Genomic DNA, 16,056 nt, shown 5'->3' with positions numbered 1-16,056 from the left:
AAATAATGCTGGAAATCTTAGAAGAAACACCAATTACTTCTTAATCTTCTCCTCCCTTGTACTCACTTCAAATACGATATAAAGCATCTAAGAGTCAGCTTCACTTTCACTGAGGAGGCACGGAGAAACCACTGTGCAATTCCTTTAAATCACCTCAGCTTCATGATCTATAGGCATCACCTGGTGCTTTAGTTAAACCATTATCCTTGATAAGCAGATTTTTAATCAAGGAAATAAGGCATAGTTAATTATGTGCAAGGATTGTGCTTTAAGTGACTCTTATTAACTGTGTGCATCACTTCCAGGCACCCAAACCAGGTGTGACATGGCAGTTCTTCCTTCAACTGCTGCTTGCGGAGATTACAGCTAGAGACAGCCTTAATCCAATTAGCAAGTGTGTCCTCATGTGAAAAGTGAAAAACCGCTGACAGTCACAATGACTGCCATTAGTGATCTTCTATTGCTGGGCCCTCTAATTATATCCTTCCACTTGCACCGAGGCGTCACTGTAGGTTCCAAATACGCAGTGAAAAGTATTTTAAGTCAGAGAAATGGCAGTTTAGGAAAGGAAAAATGAATGTCGCTAGGTCCACCCGATACCAAACGGAGGCACTGAATATGTGAAATATAAAATGCTACGAAGTTATGGCCATCACGACCCTCTATGTTTCTGTTTTGAAATAGAAGCACTGGCGAGGAGGAAAGAAACATTGCAGAGAAAACACTCGACTGAGGGGGAAAAAAAAGAAAATAGCCTAGAGTAGTCTGTATTCCATTTGGATTTGCATTTCAATATAAATGCAATAGTGCTTATGGTATGACTCATCCTTAATGAGATTATGATGGTATTTTTTGAAGGATAAGGTTGGCGTGGGATAGCTCAGGGCATTGAATATTATGCCACTCTGCTCTGGCGGAGAGGAAACTACAGATAGGATACTTTGTAGCTCAATGCACTGTAGTCTGTACGGTGTTGTTTCCTGCTATTATCCTTTCCAGAAGGGTTGGGGAATGAGATTCACTGCTTCATATTTAATGTGAAATGCTACTTGCTTAACCTGATTCCGTCAGCGGCGGGACACCCGGAAATATAATCTCCACGTTGCATTTTTTGTCTCCGATAAGAATTTTATGTTCAGTGAATATGTCCAAGAAACATCCAGAACTAAAAGTGAAGATTCGAACACTGTTTTTTATGCTTCCACACTCCTTCTCCTATCCTCCCCATTTCCTCTTTTTCGTTTCCCCCTATACGTGTCACTGCTTCCATAGCGGAGGAACCAAGGTTATGAAGTATTCCTCCAGCTAGTTTGATTTATTTCCCTCTTACTGAAAATGTTATCTAGCAACCCATGGCAGACTAGATGTCATATGAACTGGATGGTTACCCTACCTGCTGCAGCCTAAAATGAGTTCCTTGTCAGAGTGACTTTTTCGTCTTCCAGGAAAGCTCCCAACTTGATCGAAAGCTTCAGGGCCACAAAAACAGCTGGAGATACTTTGGGAGAGATGTTGAAAGTAGTGAAGATGAGCACGCTTTGGCTAAATCGAACTCCAGTGATCTAAAGCCTAAAACCACAAGACAGACACCAATAACTCTCATGCCTTTATAAGACCTTATCCAAAATTATCTAGCTGCTACTTTGCACCGTGGACCAAGAAGTGATAAAATCATAGTGAGACAAGAGGTAACACTTCAGCCTAACTCACTGCAAAACATCGCTGCAACCTAAATGCATATGCTGTATCCACTCCCACAAAGAATGAGTGTTATTACGGGGTTAAGTTTATTCCTCAAATACCCTTCTTAAAACTAATCGACATGATTTACACTCTTCCATGGGCATATCCTCAAATGATCTAGAGAATCATAGAAAACTAGTACCTAATCAAAATGCAAAATGCATCCATGTGTGATGTAATTAAGCAATAATACGGATGTGCTCATTAAACAGGAATGAAAGTAGATATCGCTTTAGGGTCAGGGCCTTCTATAGCAAAATCTATACTTAAGTCTATACGGATGCAATTATTACTTTAAGAGTTTAAATGAAATCCCAGGAGTTTCAGAAAGGTTGAATCAGCGTTCACAATGTTCACGATGCTTAAGAGGGATGTGAAAATTCTTTCATCACCATAGAAAGGAGTCGCACTTTCTTATTTTCACAAATTGGGACAATTGGAAAATTCACCCGGCCATTCTTTCTGCCTTCCATGAGAGTAAAACATAACTTCTAAAGTGAGGAAGAGACAATCCTAGACACTAAAAAGTGGGGCGATTCAGCCACAAGTCAAATATGATGGTGCAAATTTTAAAGAAATTTGGCTATAAATCATATTTTCTCTCTAGGAAAAATACAACTCTTGTTTAGAGGAAATAATAATTTCCACCGGAAAGAAAAGAAAACAACATGTCACATAAGTGTGATGTTCTGGTCTCAACATTTCTTTCTCGGGAATATTAAACATGGTAAAATAATTCAGAAAGAAGCACATTTTTCAAAAAAAAAATCCATTTTGCTTGGCAAAGCACATTGCTTTTGTTGAAAAAAGATACACAACATAACATTTCTCCTTAGGGGGAGAAAACAGGCAAAGCAGAATTACATATATACACAAAAAGAAACTATTTAGTCCTCCTGTGTGTTGGGAAAGATAAAGGTTTTAGTACTTTGCCTAGAGTAAGTCATGTTGTAAAATGTAAAAGGTGCCTGAGCTATAATTAACATTCCATACAAGGATCAGTTCTCAGCTCAGATTTCACTCAGCTGCAGCTTTCTGGTTACCTAAGGCAGTTTTGATTTCTCTCTAAGCCATATGTCAAAACATTGGTCAAGACTATGCATCTACTACAGAAACAGCCAAAGAAAACATCTTACAGCATCATTATCTCCAACTCCTGCTTTTCCTGAGATTTTTCTGCTTTTTGGCCAGGGATGAACAAAGAATGTTGCTGCCATTTCTGTCTACTGCAAACAGAACCAGAAGACCAAAAGGTGTCAGTGATTCTTCTTGTACTCTGGGAAAATACATTGAAAATGACCTCCAGAAACAAAACTCAGCTGATCGCCAATGAAATCTGACTGGTGTACCTGGAGTTTGTTAAAATTATTGGAAAGATGCAAACAAGGATCTCATATTTCTTTAAAATGTCCTCCAAGGAAGTTTCCTGTCGAAAAGGAGAGTCTTTTGAGAGGAAAATCCGTCCATTGTGAGATCTGGTCGAGTTGGTAGAGTCCGGGTCGGGCAGTCAGAAGGACCTGGGTTCTAATCCCAAATCTGTCACCTTGCTGTGTGGCTTTGGGCAAGTCGCTTCACTTCTCTGTGCCTCAGTTACCTTATCTGCAAAATGGGGATAAAGACCGTGAGCCCCATGCGGGACATGGACTGTGTCCAGCCCGATAAGCTTGTATCTACCCCAGTGCTTAGTACGGCACCTGGCACTTAGTAAGCACTTAACAAATACCGTGAAAATACCATTTAATCTCCCGCTGCCAGGACCAGCCTTCCTCAGCACTCCAGGATCTCACAGACTGGAATCCCCCTTCCCAGGATGGGCAGGAGGTGGGCAGGGATTGAGCCCTGTGTGGATCGGAGCCCCCGAAGACCGGGGCTGTGGGGTTTGTTGATGCCACCCATTACGCCGGGCTCCCATCTCCTGCCTAAATTTAAGCTAATAATAATAGTCGTGGTATTGGCTAAGCTATTGACCGTGTGAGAATCACTGTGATGAGCTCTAGGATAAATATAAGAAAAATCAGATCAGACATGGGGCTCAGACTCTAAGGAAAAAGGAGGATGGGGATTTACAAATGAGGCATAGAGAAGTGAAGTGCAGCGTGGCTTAGTGGAAAGAACGTGGGCTTGGGAGTCCGAGGACGTGGGTTCTAGTCCTGTCTCTGCAATGTGTCTGCTGTGTGACCTTGGGCGACTCACTTCACTTCTCTGTGGCTCAGTTACCTCATTTGTCAAATGGGGATGTAAAGTGCGAGCCCCACCTGGGACAATCTGATTACCCTGTTGAGAGCTCACCTCCTCCAGGAGGCCTTCCCAGTCTGAGCCCTCCCTTTCCCTCTGCTCCTCCTCCCCTCCCCATTCCCCCTTCTTCACCCTCTGCTCTTCCCCCTTCCCCTCCCCACAGCACTGTGCACATTTGCATATTTGTCTATATCATTTATTACTCTATTTTGTTAATGACGTGCATATATCCGCGATTCCATTTATCTTGATGACATTTACGCCGGACTACTTGTTTTGTTTTGTTGTCTGTCTCCCCCCATTCAGACTGTGAGCCTGTTGTTGGGCAGGGATTGTCTCCATCTGTTGCCGAACTGTATATTCCAAGCGCCTAGTACAGCGCTCTGCACATAGTAAGTGCTCAATAAATACGACTGAATGAAGCGATTTACCCAAGGTCATCCAGGACGCAGGTGGCAGAGTCAGGATTGGGAATCCCAGGCCTGTGCTCTACTGACTGACTGACTTACTCTCTAAGCTAGGCCGTGCTGCTCTGGAAGAAGCAAAGAACTCAGACCGGGGCTTGGGGACATTTTTCTGATCGATTTAGGGTCGACTGAGGATCAGCTTTGGGTTAATCCCAAATAGATCCTAACAGTTCCTACGGTCAGAGGTTGGTTGCGTCCATCTCGGCCATTTAGATTTGAGCCACTCCAAACAACTGCTTTTACAGTCGGGCTTTCTCATTAACAAAACACAAGAAAGACAATATTCATGATGGGGCTGCATTAATTGGACTCATACATCATCCACTTCGTTTTGTGGTCTGCCAATGGGATCTAGTGAAATCGAACAAGGAAAGCAAACACAGTATGAATGGAAGAGCTTACTTCAGGTAAACATGGCCTGGGAAGTGTGTTTGTTTTGAAAGTGACGTCAATAGATTTAAAATAGGAACTATTTTTATACTAATATTCCAATTAAATCAATCTCAAAATTAATCTCATGGAAAACTTTTCAAAATAAAAATTTAGCGAATCAACTGATTGCATAAGAAAATCACCCAAATTGGGAAGACATAACTTGGTATATGATGTGGATAATATCGATTATTTAGCTTTAATTTCAACTGTAAAATGGGGATTCAATTCACTTTTTCCCTCCTACTTAGACTGTGAGCCCCACTCGGAGCCAGGACTGGGGCCAACCTGATTAACTTGTATCGACCCCAGGGCTTAGAACAGTGCCTGACATGTAGTAAGCACTTCCCAAATACCATGATGATGGTGATGATTTAATTACCCGAATATTCCCATTTCTGAAATCCTGAGATAACGGGACAAAGAACCTCTGGAAGATACATGATCTTATTTATGGAGTCAAATCTGTAGCCAGGGTGTGGAAGAGTTTTTGAGTCTAGCTTCTACTCTGATTTTCTCAGAAAGAAGGAAGAAATGGTTCTGTGTTGCATAATCGTTTTCCATTTCTTTCTCAACTCTTGATTTGTATTTGTTAATCAACATCTTAAAACCATGTTTTTCGATCAGACCGCTAATTTGGCCAGAGACCAGAGGAGAATAAATTCTCAGCAAATCCCGACTGCATAGCAACCCTATCTCTCTCACACACTTTTAGAGATATTGGTGTCTCCTCACACAAAGAAAATAAACAAATGTCCACCCACACATCTAGTCAAATAATAATGGTCACTGAGAGTTTAGGCCCAAACCAGTTGAAACTAGTTTCTCTCTCTTCTGGACCGCTACCATTCATTGCCATCTAGTGAACATTCGATAGATTCATCAATAGGAATTCATTTCTTGCTAAAGAATTATGGAATTAGAATCAAATAGGTCTGGAGGAGCTTTTCATTCCTTCATTCATTCAGTAGTATTTATTCTGCGCTTAATATGTGCAGAGGACTGTACTAAGTGCTTGGAAAGTCCAATTCAGCAAGTTGTCCAGTTGTCAGCTTTGTCCGATCGACTTGCACCCTGTCATTTTGTTTTTTCTACTGCTTGTTTTTCTTTCTTTGTTTCCACTGATTTTTCTCTTCTTTCTATTTCAACATGTAGAACACTTTTACGCTCATATGCATACATTTTGCTGAATATTCAAGAGCTTGGGCTTGGGAGTCCCGGGTCCTGGGTTCGAATCCCAGCTCTGCTACTTGTCAACTGGGTGACTGTGGGCAAGTCACTTGACTTCTCTGTGCCTCAGTTACCTCATCTGTAAAATGGGGATGAAGAACGTGAGCCTCACGTGGGACCCCCGGATTCCCCTGTATCTCCCCCAGTGCTTAGAACAGGGCTCTGCACATAGTAAGCGCTTAACAAATACCAACATTGTTATATTCCATTCCTTTTCAGTTATTTCATCCAAGAGAGGCCAGTAGCAGGGGACCTAAGCAGTTCATTCATTGATTCAATCCTATTTATTTAACCAATTTATTCAATCTGCACACTTACTGTGTGCAGAGCATTCTCCTAAGCACTTGGGAGAGTACAATATGAATAAGCTAAACAGACCCATTCCCTGCCCACAACAATCAGTTGCTGTATAGAGAAGAAATGCCAGTCAGGAAGGCAGAAGAAATGATACGAAGACATGGCAAAGCACCAGCTCAGACAGCACTGAGCTGTTTTGGAGACCCCGACATAGTATAGATCAACCCGGCCTGCAGAAATCTTAAGAGAGGCTACTCCAACCGAGCAAAGATTCTAAGGGGCAAGCTGGAAAACAAAGACAGGTCCCGGACAAACTAAAAAGAGCATCAATCAATAAATTAATTATATTTACCGACTATGTATTATACGCAGAGCACTGCAATATTGACCTGGTAGAGTACTATATAAGAGTTGATGATAATAATGATTACCGTATTCGTTAAGCGCTTACTATGTGCCCAGCACTATTCTAAGCTCTGGGGAGGATACAAGGTGATCAGGTTGTCCCACGTGGGGCTCACAGTCTTCATCCCCATTTTACAGATGAGGTCACTGAGGCACAGAGAAGTGAAGTGACTTGCCCAAGGTACACAGCAGACAAGTGGTGGAGCCGGGGGTAGAAGCCATGCCCTCTGCCTCCGAAGCCCGCGCTCTTGCCCTTAGGCCACGCTAATGGACATGTTTCCTGTCCACAAGGAGCTTACATTCTAGAGATGGACTAGAAAGCAGGTTGGTTCAGACTGGTGGTATTTATTAAGCGCTATGTGCCAAGCACTGTATTAAGCACTGGGATAGATACAAGGTAATTGGGTTGGATGCAGTGCCTGTGCCACACAGGACTCAAAGAGCACAGGCTTGGGAGTCCGAGGTCATGGGTTCTAATCCCGGCGCTGCCGCTTGTCAGCTGTGTGACTTTGGGCAAGTCACTTCACTTCTCGGAGCTTCGGTTACCTCATCTGTAAAATGGGGATTAAGACTGTGAGCCCCACGTGGGGCAACCTGGTCACCTTGTATCTCCCCAGCACTTAGAACAGTGCTTTACACATAAGCGCTTAACAAACGCCATCATCATTGTTATTATTAATACCCATTTTACGGATGACATAACTGATGCACAGAGAATAGTAACAATGTTGGTATTTGTTAAGCGCTTACTATGTGCAGAGCACTGTTCTAAGCGCTGGGGGAGATACAGGGTCATCAGGTTGTCCCACGTGAGGCTCACAGTTAATCTCCATCTTACAGATGAGGGACCTGAGGCCCAGAGAGGTTAAGTGACTTGCCCACAGTCACACAGCTGACGAGTGGCAGAATCGGGATTCAAACTCATGACCTCTGGCTCCAAAACCCAGGCTCTTTCCACTGAGCCACGCTGGAATGCCACCTGGGTGACTTGCTAGCCGTGGTGAAGGTCAGTTCCTAACTGAAGAACTACCTGGGTATTTCGAGCAGAATCGGGATTCGAACCCATGACCTCTGACTCAACTGAGCCACGCCGCTTCTCTACCAGTCTGCTTCTCTACTGATTCTCAGAGTTCTTGGCTCTGCGTGCAATAAGCGCTCAGTAAATAGGATTGGCTGAGAGAAGGAATGAAATGGCAGTAGGGAGGAATACAGGGGAGCGAGAGGAAAGATTGATCAGGAAAATCTTCCTTTAGGAGGATCGGGAAGGGCCCCAGAGCAGTGGTACGCCGGAAGTGAAGGAGGAGGGAATTCCAGGAAAAAGGGAAAGAGCGAATAAGGAATAAGCGGTGAGAGAGATGGGAGGAAGCCACAGTGAGAAGGTTGATGTTAGAGATCCAAGGTGCCTCGGTTGAGCCGCAGCGGGAGAGAAAGGTGGATAAATAGAGGGGAGAGAGAACATCGATTGCCTTTAAGCTGATGGTCAGGAGTTGCAGAGAGTAATGGCCGACTAACATCTCAGCGCCCGGAACGGAGGTAGCGCTTAAATAACACCATCATTATCTAATGAGCAAGATATGCTTTTGAGCGCTAAAGGTGACTGATGAAATGGCGGGACCAGGCAGGTGAGGATGGGTCAGGGAATGCTTCGGGCACAGAGGAGTTGGTTTTGCAGGAGGCTCTGTAGGGGCCAGGGCGGGGATGTGGTGCAGTAGGAGAAGAATATGTTCCGATTTTCCCCTCTGTAATTTGTTCTATCATTTGTCTCCCCCCAAGGCCGGGCTTGGGAGTCAGAGGTCATGGATTCGAATCCCGGTTCTGCCACTTAATAATGTTGGTATTTGTTAAGCGCTTACTATGTGCCGTGCACTGTTCTAAGCGCTGGGGTAGACACAGGGGAATCGGGTCGTCCCACGTGGGGCTCACACTCTTCATCCCCATGTTACAGATGAGGGAACTGAGGCCCAGAGAAGTGAAGCGACTGGCCCACAGTCACACAGCTGACAGGTGGCAGCGCCGGGATTCGAACTCATGACCTCTGACTCCAAAGCCCGTGCTCTTTCCCCTGAGCCGCGCCGCGTGACCGTGGGCAAGTCACTTCACTTCTCCGCGCCTCCGTTACCTCATCTGTAAAATGGGGATTAAGACCGTGAGCCTCACGTGGGGCAACCTGATGACCCTGTATCTACCCCAGCGCTTAGACCAGTGCTCTGCACAGAGTCAGCGCTTAACAAATACCAATATTTATTTTTTCTTTTAGTTTGTAGTGATACTGATACATGTGATTCTGTGGTATTTTTGGGGCACTTACTAATAACGCCAAGCATTTTGCTCAGCACCGAGGCAGACACAAGATAATCACCGAAGACAGATTTCCACATGGGACTCAAAGTCTAAAGACGAGGGAGAACAGGTAATTAAAGGCCATTTTACAGATGCAAGATAATCAGAATGGACACGGTCCCAACTCTGACTTGGAGATCATAGTCAAAGTTGGAGGGAGGATGAAGTTAATGGAAAGAGCCCGAGCTTGGGAGTCAGAGGACGTGGGTTCTAATCCCAACTCCCCCACCTGTCTGCTGTGTGACTTTGGGCAAGTGACTCAACTTATCTGTGCCTCAGTTACCTCACCTGTACCATCGATATGAAGACTGTGAGCCCCACATGGGACAACCTGATAACCTTGCATCTACCCCAGTGCTTAGAACAGTGCTTGGCACATAGTAAATCCTTAGCGGATACTATCATTGCGAATTATTATTATTATTATCCACATTTTATAGATGAGGAAACCGAGACAGAGAGAAGGTCGGTGATGTACCCAAGGTCACACAGAGGTAGCGTGGCTCAGTGGAAAGAGCCCGGGCTTAGGGAGTCAGAGGACGTGGGTTCTAATCCCGGCGCTGCCACTTGTCAGCTGTGTGACCTCGGGCAATCCGCTTAACTTCTCTATGCTTCAGTTACCTCATCTGTAAAATGGGGATTAAGGCTGTGAGCCCCACGTGGGACAACCTGATTACCTTGTATCTTCCCCAGCGCTTAGAACAGTGATCGGCACATAGTAAGCGCTTAACAAATACCATAATTATCATTATTATTATCACACAAGTGTACAGGTCACAAAACAGGATTAGAACCCAGGCCCTGTGATTCCCAGGTCCATGCTTTCTACTAGACCATTTTCTAGAATAATGTCAACTATCTAGTATTATTTCTAGTATTAGAGAAGCAGCGTAGCTCAGTGGAAAGAGCCCGGACTTGGGAGTCAGACATCATGGGTTCGAATCCCGGCTCTGCCACTTGTCAGCTGTGGGACTGTGGGCAAGTCACTTCACTTTTCTGTGCCTCAGTTACCTCATCTGTAAAATGGGGATTAACTGTGAGCTTCACGTGGGACAACCTGATTACCCTGTATCTCTCCCAGCACTTAGAACAGTGCTCTGCACATAGTAAGCGCTTAACAAATACCAACATTATTATCATTATTATTTTCCCCAATCTTAATAGAATGGTCTGCATACAGCAGGCACTCACAAGCAGCATGTTCTAGGGGAAAACAACAGAATTGGGAATCCAAGGGCCTGGGTTCTAATCCTGCCTCTTCCACCTGTCTACTGTATGTATAAGTTCTTGGGCAAGTCACTGCACTTCTCGGGGCCCCATCACTTAGTACAGAACCTGGCACCTAGTAAGTGCTTAATAGGTATCCCTTGATTTATTTTCACTATTTTTTGTTTGAAATCTGTTACTTGTGAAAGAGAGCAGGCTGAAAATAAATGTAGATTACAAAAGGATTTGCCTAAATTCATGGGCACGGAGCATACAGTAAGCTGTTAGATGTAAAGTTAGAATTATAATGAAAGGGCTAGGAATGGTGGATAATTATCTCTACACGTTAGGGTGAATGTCAGGTAGAGTAAGCTTTAGTTACATTGTCCCCCTGGTTGTCACTCCCTGAGAAAGAATATGGGGCTGGATGGCCCAATGGTCTGACTCAGGGTGACATTTCTTATTTTCCAGTGTGGAGACTATAACCGCAAAATAAGAACACGACCGTATCCAACCTGAGTGACTCCTATCTTCTACCGTGTTTAGAACGGCGCTTGACACATAGCTAACACTTGGAAGCAGCGTGGCTTAGTGGAAAGAGCCCGGGCTTGGGAGTCAGAGGTCATGGGTTCTAATCCTGGCTCTGCCCCTTGTCAGCTGGGTGACTGTGGGCAAGTCACTTCACTTCTCTGGGCCTCAGTGACCTCATCTGTAAAGCGGGGATTAACTGTGAGCCTCACGTGGGACAAACTGAATACCCTGTATCTACCCCAGCGCTTAGAACAGCGCTCTGCACACGGTAAGCGCTTAACAAATACCAACATTATCATCATTATTATTATACTATAATAATGATGTTAGGCAAGGTGGGATGATCCCATACAAAGATTGGTTCACGGCATGTTTTAAATTGAATCTCTCTCAAGCTACCATATCGATTGCTACAGCTGAAATAAAGAAATCAAATCTGTAATAGGCCTATTATCATTTAATCCATATATCAATAGGGATGGTATATGATCACTACATATATCCATTTGTTAGACCATGAAACTGGGGCTATAGCAGTCACAGGTTAATAATAATGATAATAACAATAATAATGTCGGTATTTGTTAAGCGTTTACTATGTGCAGAGCACTGTTCTCAGCGCTGGGGTAGACACAGGGGAATCAAGTTGTCCCACGTGGGGCTCACAGTCTTAATCCCATTTTACAGATGAGGTAACTGAGGCCCAGAGAAGTGAAGTGACTTGCCCACAGTCACCCAGCTGCCAAGTGGCAGAGCCGGGATTCGAACCCCCCGATCTCTGACTCCAAAGCCCTTGCTCTTTCCACTGAGTCACGCTGTTTTGGACTAAAGCCATGAGTATTAATAAGAGATCCCCACTCAAGATCACCCCTGGAGAGTTTCTAGAACTCTACCGGCTTTGGCTATGGGAGGGACAGTCAAGCAGAGGCCTAGCCATTCCATTCCTAGCTTGGACAGTGGCTAGGGAGCGGAAGGCCATCTGCAACGTGTCAAAACCCCCCTGTTCTGGGCAGCAGCACCATGGGAGAGAGTCGAGGGCAGAGGCTCATGTTTAATGCACGGAAGAAGGCGATGGTAAACCACTTCTCCATTTGCACCAGGAAACTCTATGGATCCGCTATCAGAACGACTGCAGGTGGAGGTGGGGCATCTGGGGAGAGATGGGTCTAAGGAGTTGCGGATCGGAGACGACTCGACAGCTAGATTACTGTGTCAGCCTGCTCTCTGCTCTCCCTTCCTCCTCTCTCTCCCCACTCCAGTCTATTCTTCACTCCGCTGCCCGGCTCATCTTCCTGCAGAAACGCTCTGGGCGTGTCACTCTCCTTCTTAAAAACCTCCAGTGTTGCTTATCAACCTCCACACAAAACAAAAACTCCTCACTCTAGGCTCCAAGGCTGTCCATCATCTTGCCCCTTCCTACCTCTCCTCCCTTTGCTCTTTCTACTGCCTGCTCCGCTCTTCCGCTGCCTACCTCCTCGCCGTGCCCCGGTCTCACCTATCCCGCCGTCGACCCCCGGGCCACGTCCTCCCGCGGTCCCGGAACGCCCTCCCTCCTCACCTCCGCCAAACTGATTCTCTTCCCCTCTTCAAAACCCTACTTAAAGCTCACCTCCTCCAAGAGGCCTTCCCAGACTGAGCTCCCCTTTTCCCTCTGCTCCCTCTACCACCCCCTTCCCCTCTCCGCAGCTAAACCCTCTTCTCCCTCCTTTCCCTCTGCTCCTCCCCCTCTCCCGTCCCATCCCCTCGGCACCGTACTCGTCCGCTCGACTGTATATATCTTCATCACCCTATTTATTTTGTTAATGAGATGTACATCACCCTGATCCTATTTATTTGCTATTGTTTTAATGAGATGCTCTTCCCCTCGATTCTATTTACTGCCATTGTTCTTGTCTGTCCGTCTCCCCCGATTAGACCGTGCGCCGGTCAAAGGGCAGGGACCGTCTCTATCTGTTACCGATTTGTACATTCCAAGTGCTTAGTACAGTGCTCTGCACATAGTAAGCGCTCAATAAATACTATTGAATGAGACGAGACAAGATTAGTAAGAGGTAATTGTATTTATTAGGCACCCACTTGGGGCAATGCATTTAACTAAGCACTTCAGAAGTACAGAACGAGTAAGTGGAACATTCCTAACTACAAGGAATTTATACCCTAATAAGGGAAAGAAGAAAGGTAAGAGAAGAGGAAATGAGGGCTTAATCAGGGAAGGCCTCTCGGGGGAGATGTGACTTCAGCCAAACTTTGAAGGAGGTGAGAGTGATCATCAGTTGGATATGAAGAGGGAGGACATTCCAGGCCAGAGGCAGAACGTGGGTGAGAGGTCGGCGGCAAGATAAGCTCGTGACGAGGACCATCTGATCGTATTGGTGGTACAGAGTTGATTTAGTACACAAAGCATGGCTCGGTGGAAAGAGCACAGGCTTAGGAGTCAGAGGTCATGGGTTCTAATCCCGGCCCCGCCACCCGTCAGCTGTGTGACCTTTGGGCAAGTCACTTAACTTCTCGGTGCCTCAGGTGCCTCATCTGTGAAATGGGGATTAAGACTGTGAGCCTCACATGGGACAACCTGATTACCCTGTATCTCCCCCAGCCCTTAGAACAGTGCTCAGCACATAGTAAGCACTTAACAAATACCAACATTATATTATTATTATTCTCCGGTTTGCTGAAGGAAGGCATGCTAGCTTCTGGAGAGGATTACATATGCCTACATTTTGACAATGATAACTTTGCAGTTTTAAAGCAATAATACGCTTAAATTACACTCAGGCTAGAAATGGGTCATCTCTTAGACTTCATTTAGTTTATTTGGATAGAGGTGACAAGCTCCCTGAGGGAAGGGGTCTTGCCTTCCTCTTCTATTGTACTCTCCCAAGCACTAGGTATCATGGTCCGTTCAGAGGAAGCACTCATAAAAATAATAAGAATAATTATGGTATTTGTTACGTGCTTACTATGTGCCAGACACTGAACTAAATGCTGGGGTGGATACCAGCAAATCAGATTGGGCCTAGTCGCTGTCCCACGTGAGGCTCACAGTCTCAATCCTCATTTTACAGATGAGGTAACTCAGGCACAGAGAAGTCAAGTGACTTGCCCCGGGTCACTCAGCAGACAAGTGGCAGAGCCAGAATTAGAACGCGTGACCTTCTGACTCCCAGGCCCGTGCCCTATCCACTAGGTCACGCTGCTTCAATACCACTGATTCCACCCTGATAATCTCTCATTATAAGGAGTGAAGGATAAATTCCTAGCTTGAATTCTGGCTACTCAAAATCTCTTCTACTCCATAGGATTACTGAACGGCCAGAGTGATGTGTTGCGAAAACAAGGCAGTCACGGTTGTTAAGCAAACCTTGAAGGATTCCTGGTGGTCGCCGCTAATATCAAATCTCCCAAACAAGTAGTAGCCCAATTAATTCAATTTTAATACAAAGAAAGGACAGAATCAATCGACCCATCATATTTCGCGAGCTCTTGCTGTGTGCAGCTTCTGTCTAAATGCTTGCCGTTCAGAGCCATGAGTCACCATCTTAGAGTGGATTAGAGGAAGACAGATATAGAAAGAGAGAATTGAAGGTAGCAAAAGGCAGAGACTGAAGGAAGAGGATACCTGTTACTGAGACGAGGGAAAGGTTTCACGGCCTATTGGATAAAGTGAGTAAGCTCCTTGAGGGTTCCTACTCTACTGGGAAGCAGCGTGGCTCAGTGGAAAAGAGCCTGGGCTTCGGAGTCAGAGGTCATGAGTTCGACTCCTGGCTCTCCACTTGTCAGCTGTGTGACTGTGGGCAAGTCACTTCACTTCTCTGTGCCTCAGTTACCTCATCTGTAAAATGGGGACTAACTGTGAGCCTCACGTGGGACAACCTGATGACCCCGTATCTACTCCAGCGCTTAGAACAGTGCTCTGCACCGAGTAAGCGCTTAATAAATACCAACATTATTATTATTACTGCAGTTTACTCTCCCAAGTGCTTAGTACAGTGTGCTGTACACAGCAAGTCCCCAGTAAATACCATCAATTGGTTAATACAATAGGTTCTTTAAGAATACTATCCCCACATTATAGGAAAAATAAGTGAATGCATAGGAGCAGAAATCATGAAAAAATTACTGAAACTTTAGATTCACTTCCTGAAAAATACAACTGTTTTGATTAAGATTTTTGTCTTATTAAATTTTAAGAGATAATTACGAATGTATTCATTTAGATATTCTTTTTTATGATTGAGATTTCTTCAGAACAATTATTAGTTATAGAATCCATAATTTCTGGAGGAAAGGAAATGTTGAAAATGAGGGATAGCCCGTACTTCTATAATGGAAAGTTGAAATAGTCACTGATTTGACAGAAAAACAGAGTAAGATTGAAGTCTCTTAATTAAAGTGTAAAAAGTAGAGACTTTAGTCTGTATATCCTCCACATATATTACAGTGCTTCACACACAGTAAGCACCCATTAAATACCATTAATTGAGATACTGCTCCAAAAAAAAATCGTATTCCAAGTCTGAAAAATCGATTCCAGTGACGTACTGCATTTCAGCAGATTATAGCTGGGTTACATAGGCATTGTCTTTATCCTATTCATCTACATGCTTTGTCGATGCTGATGCTTATCTCTAATCCTGAAACTGCCCCAAGGCTTATGATATCAATTTAAATCTCCGTAGCCACTTGTTAAGTCTAAAATAAAACTTGCACGGTAGTACAGATGACAGTCTAACAAGCGGCACAAACAATCGGACCCGTCTTCTTTTAAAACGGTGTCATGAGTATTGTAAAGATTCACTCCTAAGCCGTTTGTGCATCTATACACAGTGCCTAAGGGTGTAGAATTGGAACACCAAACCAGATAAAGGCCGTGGACTGAATGCCAAATGGGATCGTATAATTGGAAACGCAATTGTACCAAAAAAAAATCTGAACTATTTAATGCATTTTTGATATTTCCTCAAGGACACCCATCTATGCTTTGCACCACATGCCTCTAATGACTACTTAATTTTTTTGAGAATTGTGAGACTTCCATTAAGTGCGCCGTGCTTTCAGTCGTCCATAGAGCGTCAAGAACATCAAGATCAATATCACAAAGGACTTCCTTTTAAGCCTATAATCGATGCTTGCCAATGCTGAATAAACATCAATTATTAACAATGGATGT

General features: G+C 44.5%; 1 non-coding gene across 1 annotated transcript; it reads left to right on the top strand.

Annotated features, from left to right (window-relative positions):
- The first annotated feature begins 11,738 nt into the window (after positions 1-11,738).
- On the top strand, positions 11,739-11,876 carry LOC114809865. The gene has a single exon (XR_003757638.1). It is a non-coding gene; the product is annotated as a small nucleolar RNA SNORA7 (small nucleolar RNA).
- Positions 11,877-16,056: the final 4,180 nt, after the last annotated feature.

Source organism: Ornithorhynchus anatinus, chromosome 2 (assembly GCF_004115215.2).
Source record: "Ornithorhynchus anatinus isolate Pmale09 chromosome 2, mOrnAna1.pri.v4, whole genome shotgun sequence".
Lineage (NCBI taxonomy): Eukaryota > Metazoa > Chordata > Mammalia > Monotremata > Ornithorhynchidae > Ornithorhynchus > Ornithorhynchus anatinus.
This window is presented reverse-complemented; position numbering and strand designations above follow the sequence as displayed.